An 11,125-nucleotide genomic window follows, 5' to 3' on the forward strand; every position below is an offset into this window, starting at 1 on the left:
GCTAGCGCTAGTTTACTACATCTTTAAAACGCGTGTTTCTTCCGATATACATATATCGCCCGAAGTGCAAAAAAATACTGATACTAGCAAGGTTGAATGGTGTATCGCACGATAAACATCGGCCAACAAAAGGGTGAAATTGTAGGTTCGTATTATTTAACAGGGAAACGCAAATATAATTATAGCGAATGACGCGTTTCATGCAGAGGATTGCGCTACCACTATAGCAGTACATCTACATGCTATCCGCAGTTATGAGGATCTGGGAAATCAGGAAAAAATCAGGAGGAGTAAAAAATGTTGATGAACCATGGTTGCACGGATAACTGTTAGTCACTGATACATCCTTGAATCTAAAACCTCTGAGTTCAAGGCGCAGAAAGCTAAAATAATCATTAATGACAACGAGGAAAATTTAGTAATTGACGAGGAAGTCTCTTTCGTAACGACTACTATTAAAGCTTCTGTCATATTGACTTACCTACGTTAGCTCACTAGAAGTGAAATTATATTGATTTTCTCTTTTTTGGTCAAATTTTGCGCAATTTGATGTAACGATAGGAATGTGTAGTTGACAGTTTTACTTTCAAAATGGAGTTTTCTCCCGAATTTTTTTGTTATTTTTTTTTGCTTTGCTGGTTTTCGATAAATAGCCATACATAAAGTTAGAGAGTCCTATAAAATAAACTGGCTTATTGTTTCGACACCTCAGGGAAAATAGATAATCGTGGTTAGGAAATCGAGTAAATCTGGTTAAATGTCAAATTCAAAGTCAATGGTAAACTTGTCCTAATATTTCTTTGATGTTGAATGGATAAACTATTATCTCGAATAAAAAATCTCTTGAAGAAACCATAATTATTAGTTTCCAATTCGGGCTAATACTATAATACGGAAAGATTCAGTCAAACAATATTATTGAGCGGAATAAAGTAGCACAGAAAATTCCTAGAAAGTTCGATACATTTCCTTAAGATAAATGCACATTTTAGTAGGGCGACACACACCATTCCACATTACAGTGCCGCTTGATCCATATCATACGGCAAAAACGAAAGGTTTTTATCGAGATTTCAAAATTATTGTGCATTAAAAAATAAACGACCGAATTTAATTTTATATTTGTAATTAATTGGAAACTGATAAAAAAAGGGGTTAATCCAGAAACCGATGAAAACCAATCCCACCAAATCTTTATAACTTGCGGAAAATTTGACAATTTATTCGCTAACACCATGAGCCTCGAGTAAGGATTCCGTAAAATTAAAATCATGAATTTCGGGGATTCATATTAATCCTCACTCTCTACCTCCGATGGAATCATGATCTGAATCCTATGGAGAGCACCTGGGCGCAAATGAGGAAACTTCAATGGAATTATATAGAGCAGGGGTGAAGCCAGGAATTAGGGCTAGGGGGGGTTTTAGGCACAACTAATACTGGGGTGTCTGGGGGTGTGGAATACCCACCAGGGTAAGCGGGAGGTGGGAGGGTACTCCTTCAGAAACATTTCAAGATAAATAGTTCAAAATGGTGAGTTTTACGGCTTTCGGAAGGGTATTTTATTAATATTTACACTATTCTGTAAGTAATATTAATCCAATTAAGTAAAACGCATTAAACTTAAAAACGTTTCTGATCCCTGGGGGGGGGGGGGGTTATCCCCCAAAACCCCCCCTTGCTGCGCCACTGATATGGAGGTAGCCAAATCCTTGACTGCGGCCCATAGATTCCAAATATCATGGACTCGCTCTACGTCTCACTATGTTGTATCTATATACACACACACGTTATAATCCCAAATCGTAAATTGATACACGCCGCATATGAAGTCATTCATGGGTCACGTGATATTAAGAGATCGAATTCGCGTTCCGCGCGCTAGATTCAACATTGACATCCGATTTCACGTTCCGCATTTACTAGGGTATCGGATATCTAAGTCACCATCATCGCAGCTGATCGCAGCTATGGCGTGGAAAAACGAATGGGTCCTTTGGGGTGAGAAATATGGGCTGAGTTGATTCCCCGACCAGCATAACGAATTCATGCCCGGTGGCATAAATCCCCTTTCAAATCGTGCCGGTTAAAAATTTTCGTTCAGCACTTTTTTCCATTTATCCGTGTGCTTGAATGTAAAACTCAATAACTGTGAGCCTAAGGGAGAATATTGGCAAAAGGATATGCGAGCAGAAAATCTATTCAGTCGATAATTTTCTGCTCCGCAAAAAAGTAAACGTTTTCTGAGCATTTTTTGGTATTCGCATATTTGAAACGTTGAGAGGCACATCCAGGTGATTAACCGTAATTTATATTACTGCAGAAAGGTCTTTCTCTGTCATTGCGTATATGCTTCGTTCATACTGAACCTTATAACGATAGATGATATATCATTTTAAACGCTGAATTTCCGGCTTCTGACGAAAAATACGATCTCAAATTACTATGGATGTGCGAGTACTCGAAAATTCGAGTCGAGTCGTTGGTACTCGACTTGAGTGATTCGAGTCGAATTACGAATGTCGAGTCGAGTCGAGAAGTTTCGATTGCAGCGCTGTCGAGGCCAGTAAGTTCAGAAATCTGCCGACAGAAGACGCTATCATGAAACACGTTTAGTAATATCGTTTATAAAGATTGTAATACATTTTTCGCATACAAAATTAATTAACATTATACAAATATCTTTGTTGAGAGTTCTTCTGAGCAGTTTGGATTCATACATTGACGGCATATTACTAGAGGTTAATTCATTTCAATAGTGGCAATGGAACTGTTTTCGACACATTAATTTTCATTCATCTCCTAATAGGGTGGTTTCCTATAATTTTTTTACTGCCTAGATCGAAAGATTATTACTCCTGGAGTACGTATTTCACGCTTTTAGATTTTTAAATGACGATATCTATTTTTCGCGATTAAACGAAAAGTGAAAATTTCCAAGGCTAAGTAGGAATGATGGGAAAAGTCCGTGTGACGTATTTCTGGTTCCAGCTGTCGGCGTGTGAGGTGACCTAGGGGCGAGGCTTGAGCGCTGATACGACGTAGGGTGATAGCAGGTAGCGCTTGGCTTAAATAAGGATCATTAATACCTTATCAAAAGAAGGAAACTTTCCGACCATAGCCAGTTTTAATAGCTGATTATTAATGAGAGATGTTTCCTAGAGCTCAGTGCCTCATTCATGTATTGGTTAATTCACAGATCATTTACTATTAGCATCACGACTTGGCAAACCCCAGAGACTTTAAGAAATAACATTATATACATTTGTCACCGCTAGGCAGGGGCGCAGCCAGGAATTAAGGCTGGGGGGGGGTTTAGGTGCAACCAATACCGAGGTGTTTGGGGGTATGGAATACCCACCAGGGGGCCTATGCCCGAGTCCGTTCGAAATATCTCGTATGCGAATGCACTCGCACGACCGATCTCGCACTACGAACGTTCAAGGCGGAATTCGGTATGCCCGAATCATCTTCGAGGAGAGTGGTGCGAGGGAGAAATGATTTGTTTATGGCAACGTGTCAACAAGCTGGGGGGAGGGGAGATTCTTGTTTCAAGACGTGGCAACGCCGGGAGGGTAATGGTAGGGGCGGTAGGATAGGCCTTCCGGACAGCGTGCAACCAATCATCGCCCACCTTTCTGTATGAATGATTTTACCCGGGAATTCAACAACTGCGTTGCTAATGACGCTTTACGAGTACGCCAAATTCATTTACACATTCACCAAGGGCATTTTGGAAGTGAACCAGCCATGTCCAAAGTTAATGAGGAGCAGAAGGAAATGCTACTGGAGTTCATTGAAGGTAATTAACATGGTGTGCCTTGCCTAGAAAATAAGTTACCGCATTAATGTTGATATTAATGTCTCCAATGTCCTATTTCAGCGAATAAAGATCTTGCCAAGGGAAAGTTTTCTACCCCACAAGGATGCTGCTGACAGTGGGAGGAAGTAGCGATGAAGCTGAATGCGTGTGGAGTACGCAAATCGTGGAAAGAGTGACGGAAGGTGAGTGCATGACGTTCTTGTTGTAGATATCTGTAGTAGAACGCGATTATTCTCAAAGTAAACAAACGGCTCGTAGTATAGGATGTGGGATTGTATGACGATCTTCTTAAGTGTGTGATGATGTAATTTTGTATCATTAAGGTTTTTTACGTGCGTTTTCATATGAGCTGTAATTAATACCTTTCGCTTAGGGGTGAGCTTATGATTATCTAAAAAGAATTAGGTCCACAGTCACAGCTATCAATTTTATTTATTTTCAGTTATGCTGAATTTATAATACCGAATTTAAGTAGTGGGAGGAGGTGTGTGCATGCGGTTATTATTGTTGACATTTCTAGTTTTGATGCGATTATTGCCGAAGTAGAAAGCAATACAAATTGGTTTGTTCAATCACAAATAAACGAAAAACCTTAAGAAGGCCGATCGTTATATCTATTCTGTGTTGCCGTAAGTAGCATAAATATTTCCCGAAGCAAAACTTTGATGAAACTGAGAATCAGTGTTAATGCTAAATGAGTGAAGTGTAAGTTTAATGAGTATATGACTTCAAAGTAATTACAATTATTTGAAAACCTGTATGATGATGAATTTGGAAGCTGATTTTGTTGTTTTCAGCAACAATGTTTACATGAGAACACTTAAACCTGATGGTATATGTTCTACTATATTTACTTTTTAACATGTAAGTCAACAGCAAAATTTGGATGACCCCTTAAAATTATTGTAATTTAAATTCATCTTGGTTTAATCATCCTCCCAGATCAATTGTGTAACTTGAAAAGAAGTGTGCATGAAGCAGTATCCAATTTCATTTATCATTAAAAACCATGGATAATGCCTTAATTTGCCTTCCCTAAATGTGACTTTTGGTCGAAATACATCATATATAATTTGTGGTGATTGAATTTACCAATGTGTACCCACTAAAATATCTGTGAAAAATACCAGTAGCAATTAACATTCAAATTACAAGAAACTGATTTACTTAGCACCATGCTATCTGTTGTTAATTATCAATTCAATGGAAGTAATTGCTATTTGTTTACAACCCAGATTCAAGAACGCAAGCAGCAACGAAGATGGCAGCGGACAGTTGGTCGAGGTGGAGAGAGTGAAGATGGTACTGGAGGAGAGAAGGATGTTGGCAGAAGAGAGAGGTCTTTGAAGAAGAGAAAGTGGCAATAAAAAGGAGGAAGATGGAGTTGGAGGAGGAAAGGGTGTGGTTGGAAGGAATAAGGTGGAAGAAATTGAAAGGCTTGGAGGGAGATTGATAAATGTAGCTGAAAGATATTATCTCAAATGAAAAATAAAAAATTTGAAAAACATTTATTCTATATCACTTAATTCCCATTTCCCTGGTACTACAAGGACCAATATAGTAAATTATTAGGAAAAAAATTTTCTTTCTTCATGGCGGTGTTTATATCACATTCACTTAACTTATTTGTCTATTTAGCTGTCAAAACTAGTATTATTACTAGCAAATATTTAAGCATAATCCGTCAATTTGGCAAAAGTAGCATTAATAAATGATAATAACTTTTATTTCGATAGTTAGAGCTGACGATCGCGAAGGAGCTCTCAAATACGGAGTTACACTTGCGATAAGTTCCGTGGTCACCTCTTTGGTTAGACGATATAATTTAATAAATTTGGAATTGTCTAAATTAAAGGGCGACTTACGTTCCCGTATTTCACGAGGAACTCGTCGTATCTTTTGCTCTTCCTCTTCTAGATCTTCTAATACTTGCAGTCGCAATATTGCCATCGCCATGTTTGTTGATTTCTCGTACTTCGAAAAAGGTTTTCACCGGGTTTGAGTGAGGGAGTGAAATTTCGTACGTACGAGCTCACTCCCCTGACTCGAGCATACCAAATTCACTCGTAGTTCGAGAAAAGGCCACGTGACCCCTTAGTTACCACTCACTCGCATGCGAGTGAAAACTCAGGCATAGGCCCCCAGGGGGCCTATGCCCGAGTCCGTTCGAAATATCTCGTATGCGAATGCACTCGCACGACCAATCTCGCACTACGAGCGTTCAATGCGGAATTCGGTATGCCCGAATCATCTTCGAGGAGAGTGGTGCGAGGGAAAAATGATTTGTTTATGACAACGTGTCAACAAGCTGGGGGGGAGGGGAGATACTTCTTTCAAGACGTGGCAACGCCGGAAGGGTAATGGTAGGGGCGGTAGGATAGGGCTTCCGGACAGCGTGCAACCAATCATCGCCCACCTTTCTGTATGAATAATTTTACCCGGGAATTCAACAACTGCGTTGCTAATGACGCTTTACGAGTACGCCAAATTCATTTACACATTCACCAAGGGCATTTTGGAAGTGAACCAGCCATGTCCAAAGTTAATAAGGAGCAGAAGGAAATGCTGATGGAGTTCATTGAAGGTAATTAACATGGTGCCTTGCCTAGAAAATAAGTTACCGCATAAGTGTTGATATTAATGTTTCCAATGTCCTATCTCAGCGAATAAATATCTTGCCAAGAGAAAGTTTTCTACCCCACAAGGATGCTGCTGACAGTGGGAGGAAGTAGCGATGAAGCTGAATGCGTGCGGAGTACGCAAATCGTGGAAAGAGTAACGGAAGGTGAGTGCATGACGTTCTTGTTGTAGATATCTGTAGTAGAACGCGATTATTCTCAAAGTAAACAAACGGCTCGTAGTATAGGATGTGGCATTGTATGACGATCTTCTTAAGTGTGTGATGATGTAATTTTGTATCATTAAGGTTTTTTAGGTGCGTTTTCATATGAGCTGTAATTAATACCTTTCGCTTAGGGGTGGGCTTATGATTATCTAAAAAGAATTAGGTCCACAGTCACAGCTATTAATTTTTATTTATTTTCAATTATGCTGAATTTATAATACCGAATTCAAGTAGTGGGAGGAGGTGTGTGCATGTGGTTGTTATTGTTGACATGCGATTATTGCCGCAGTCGAAAGCAATACAAATTGGTTGGTTCAATCACAAATAAAAATATTAAGAAGGCCGATCGTGATATCTATTACGTGTTGCCGTAAGTGGTAGTGTTGTTTCCCGTAAACTTCGATAAAACTGAGAATCAGTGTTAATGCTAAATGAGTGAAGTGTGAGTTTAATGAGTAGATGACTTTAAAGTAATTACAATTATTTAAATTACTGTATGATCATGGATTTGGACGCTGCTTTTCAGCAATAAAGTTTACATGTGAACACCTAAACTTGATGGTTAATGTTCAACTATATTTACTTTTTAACATGTAAGTCAACAGCAAAATTTGGATGACCCCTTAAAATTATTGTAATTTAAATTCATCTTGGTTTAATTATCTTTCCAGATCAATTGTGTAACTTGAAAAGAAGTGTGCATGAAGCAGTATCCAATTTCATTTATCATTAAAAACCATGGATAATGCATTAATTTGCCTTCCCTAAATGTGACTTTTGGTCGAAATACATCATATATAATTTGTGGTGATTGAATTTACCAATGTGCACCCACTCAAAATATCTGTGAAAAATACCAGTAGCAATTAACATTCACATTACAAGAAACTGATTTACTTAGCACCATGCTATCTGTTGTTAATTATCAATTCAATGGAAGTAATTACTATTTGTTTACAACCCAGATTCAAGAACGCAAGCAGCAATGACGATGGCAGCGGACAGTTAGTCGAGGTCGAGAGAGAGAAGATGGTGCTGGAGGAGAGTAGGATGTTGGCAGAAGAGAGGGGTCTTTGAAGAAGAGAAAGTGGCAATAAAAAGGAGGAAGATGGAGTTGGAGAAGGAAAGGGTGCAGTTGGAAAGAAGGAAGGTGGAAGAAATTGAAAGGCTTGGAGGGAGATTGATAAATGTAGCTGAAGAGATATTATCTCAAATGAAAAATAAAAAAATTGAAAAACATTTATTCTATATCACTTAATTCCCATTTCCCTGGTACTACAAGGACTAATATAGTAAATTATTAGGAAAAAATTATTCTTTCTTCAGGCGGTGTTTATATCACATTCACTTAACTTATTTGTCCATTTTAGCTGTTAAAACTAGTATTATTACTAGCAAATATTTAAGCACAATACGTCAATTTGACAAAAGTAGCATTAATAAATGATAATATCCTTTATTTCGATAGTTATAGCTGACGATCGCGAAGGGGCTCTCAAATACGGAGTTACACTTGCGATAAGTTCCGTGGTCATTTCTTTGGTTAGACGATATAATTTAATAAATTTTGAATTGTCTGAATTAAACGGCGACTTCCGTTCCCGTATTTCACGAGGAACTCGTCGTATCTTTTGCTCTTCCTCGTCTAGATCTTCTAATACTTGCAGTCGCAATATTGCCATCGCCATGTTTGTTGATTTCTCGTACTTCGAAAAAGGTTTTCACCGGGTTTGAGTGAGGGAGTGAAATTTCGTACGTACGAGCTCACTCCCCTGACTCGAGCATACCAAATTCATTCGTAGTTCGAGAAAAGGCCACGTGACCCCTTAGTTACCACTCACTCGCATGCGAGTGAAAACTCAGGCATAGGCCCCCAGGATAAGCAGTAGGTGCGAGATTAATAAATTGCGGAATTTTAAGATAAACGGTTCAAAATGGAGAGTTTTACGGCTTTCGGAGGGATATTTTATTTATCCTTACACGATTCTATTAGTAATATCAATTCAATTAAGTAAAATGGATTCAACTATAATATTTCTCTGAGCTCTGGGGGGGGGGGGGGTTTAATCCCCAAACCCCCCCCTCGCTGCGCCACTGCCGCTATGTATATTTAAATTTTAAGATGAAGGGAGTTGAGAAAACAGAAATGAGAGAAAATATCATTGAAAAAAATTTTCTTCTCCAAAAAATGGTGCCAAGAGCCTTGGAGTCCAATATTCTCTCCAATTTACGAAGGTTCCTAACGTAGATTCTTTCTACTCATGAAGGAAGGGAAGGAGAGGTTTGCCCAAATGCTGTAAGTAATCGAATCCAATGCTATGTGTAACGCAAAGGTTGCTTCGGAAACATTATTGACACCGATTCGTCTTTCACATGTTTTATCAGATATGTGTACCGGTATTATTGTGGGTCGTGCAAAACTAGATGATGATGAGTCAACTATCGTATCGGCTGGATGTGATTGGGAGTGATAAATTATCTTTCAAAAAGTGGCTCACAGAAAAATAAACCGAAATTGAGGAGAAATTTAATGAATCAACATTTGAAACATACTTCTATAGCCAATAATTTAGCTACAAAAAATATTAACTTTTGACTATATGGAAACGGTTACCCAGTACCTGTGTTATTACCTATTCTTATTCCGGAAGAGAATTATATAATAATGCAAAGAATATTGTTTTCAAGTAGTTAAGGCATATTTAGTCTTAAAGAAATGTGTAAATCAGGAAGCTACAGACATTAAGTAATACTTGCAATACTATAACGTATCTGTACAGCGTGTTTTATACATTGCTTGCGCAAATAAGATGCATGAAGGAGTGACTAATTAGTTTTAGTTCTGCAACAATGTCCAAAGCCAGTTATAAGACCTGACCAGTTATGTTAACAGTTAAAAGGTAAATAATAACTTTAAAATACATTGCAAATAGTTTCATGAGTCGTAAAACATTTATCGCATGATAGAAATCTTTATTTACTGCACTCTAGCAAGATTATTTCCAGTGGGATAGCCAGGAGTTTCGTTCGAGTGGTGGGGGGTCCAAAACCAGGGAGAACAATTTTTGAAAAGCAGGGGTATTAAGTTAAAGGTTTTTAACTAATTTTTACACTTTACATGATCTAAAAAAAAACTTCATTTGTCAGAGACATCTTTTGTAAAGTCATGATTTTTCAATATTTCGTTTTCTTTAATTTAAGAAATAGATTGTGTGTTCATATTTCGGGAGGGTCTGGTACCTCCGGTCCTCCCCCCTCGCTACGCCGCTGATTATTTCGTTGCAGTTTTAGTAAGGTACGCCCAAATTTTCGCTGTGAATAAAATAAATGGAGCAAAACCATTTTGAACTTAACTAAGTTCTAATGCTCAAATAGTGGTGGGTACAGGTCGTAAAATCTTTAACTTAATAAAATATCTTCCTTATAGTGCACACGAACATGAATAGGGCATTTTTTTGTGTTGAAAATGGGCTACGGACTTGGACTTATACATCGGCGAACCAAATCTGCATGATCGTGTTTTTTACTTTGAAAAATCGAGCTAATGCTTAACGCTATTTGTAGAGGGAAATGGAGATGGGAATTCGAGAGAGGAGGCACTCAAATACGAAATATTTTCTCTCGAATTATTTTTCGCGAGTAAGTGAAAAGGAAGTAGGTCAAGACATGGAGTCATTACGCTCTTCTCAAAAATTCCTTAAGGAGCTTGAGGAAGAACGGCCATAATAGAATAGTTTGTACGAACTTTCCGCTGGGACCATAACACGAGGAGAACTGCGAAAATTATGGCCCAAAAACGGGTAACGTAAATGCTCGTGAAGTGTAAATAAGCATGATTTGTGATGAAAAGAAAACCAAGTGAAATAAATATGGTATTATGCGCTGAGCAGTATCTCACTTCACACGATATTTGGTGAGGAATTTTTTTAATTCAAAGAGGGTTTTAATGGCTTTCCAATGAAATATAGGAGAGTAAATAAAGTTTTGAAATAAATAATTTAAGAAAGGGATTACACACTTATCTTAAGGTAATGTTTTTTCTTTTGGATCCTCGCTGAAGAATTCCCGAACGGTTATCAGCATTTTAAAGGATAATTTTTCGTAATAAATCACAAATGCGCTGTGTATTTGAGGAATTCACTACTGGTCTGTAAATACATAAATATATTTTCCCATTCGAGTAGTAATGGCGCAGCCCAAAATATATCTAACATTAAAAATGAAGAATAGTCCACATTGCAATACAAACCTCAGAATGTATGGTAAGCCAAGAAAAATAAATTCATCCAGACATATAGTTGTTAACAGATCGGTTCGATTCCGTTCTTAGACAAGATTTTATGGGTTCATGTACCCGGAAAGAACTAGCGCAGTACTTAGCTCCAAGATTCTTAACATAGTTCTGCACGAAGAACAAATGAGTGAGGAACTTCTACTTCGATTAAAACGACCACATG

The 11,125-nt window shown here is 38.0% G+C and overlaps 2 long non-coding RNA genes across 2 annotated transcripts; both read left to right on the forward strand.

Annotated features, from left to right (window-relative positions):
* Window positions 1-3,609: 3,609 nt before the first annotated feature.
* On the forward strand, window positions 3,610-5,440 carry LOC124168441. The gene is made up of 3 exons (XR_006866933.1): window positions 3,610-3,802; window positions 3,884-4,005; window positions 5,059-5,440. It is a non-coding gene; the product is annotated as an uncharacterized LOC124168441 (long non-coding RNA).
* Window positions 5,441-6,021: 581 nt separating this feature from the next.
* Window positions 6,022-7,907, forward strand: LOC124168337. The gene is made up of 3 exons (XR_006866915.1): window positions 6,022-6,407; window positions 6,487-6,608; window positions 7,634-7,907. It is a non-coding gene; the product is annotated as an uncharacterized LOC124168337 (long non-coding RNA).
* Window positions 7,908-11,125: the final 3,218 nt, after the last annotated feature.

This window comes from Ischnura elegans, chromosome 11 (assembly GCF_921293095.1).
Source record: "Ischnura elegans chromosome 11, ioIscEleg1.1, whole genome shotgun sequence".
Lineage (NCBI taxonomy): Eukaryota > Metazoa > Arthropoda > Insecta > Odonata > Coenagrionidae > Ischnura > Ischnura elegans.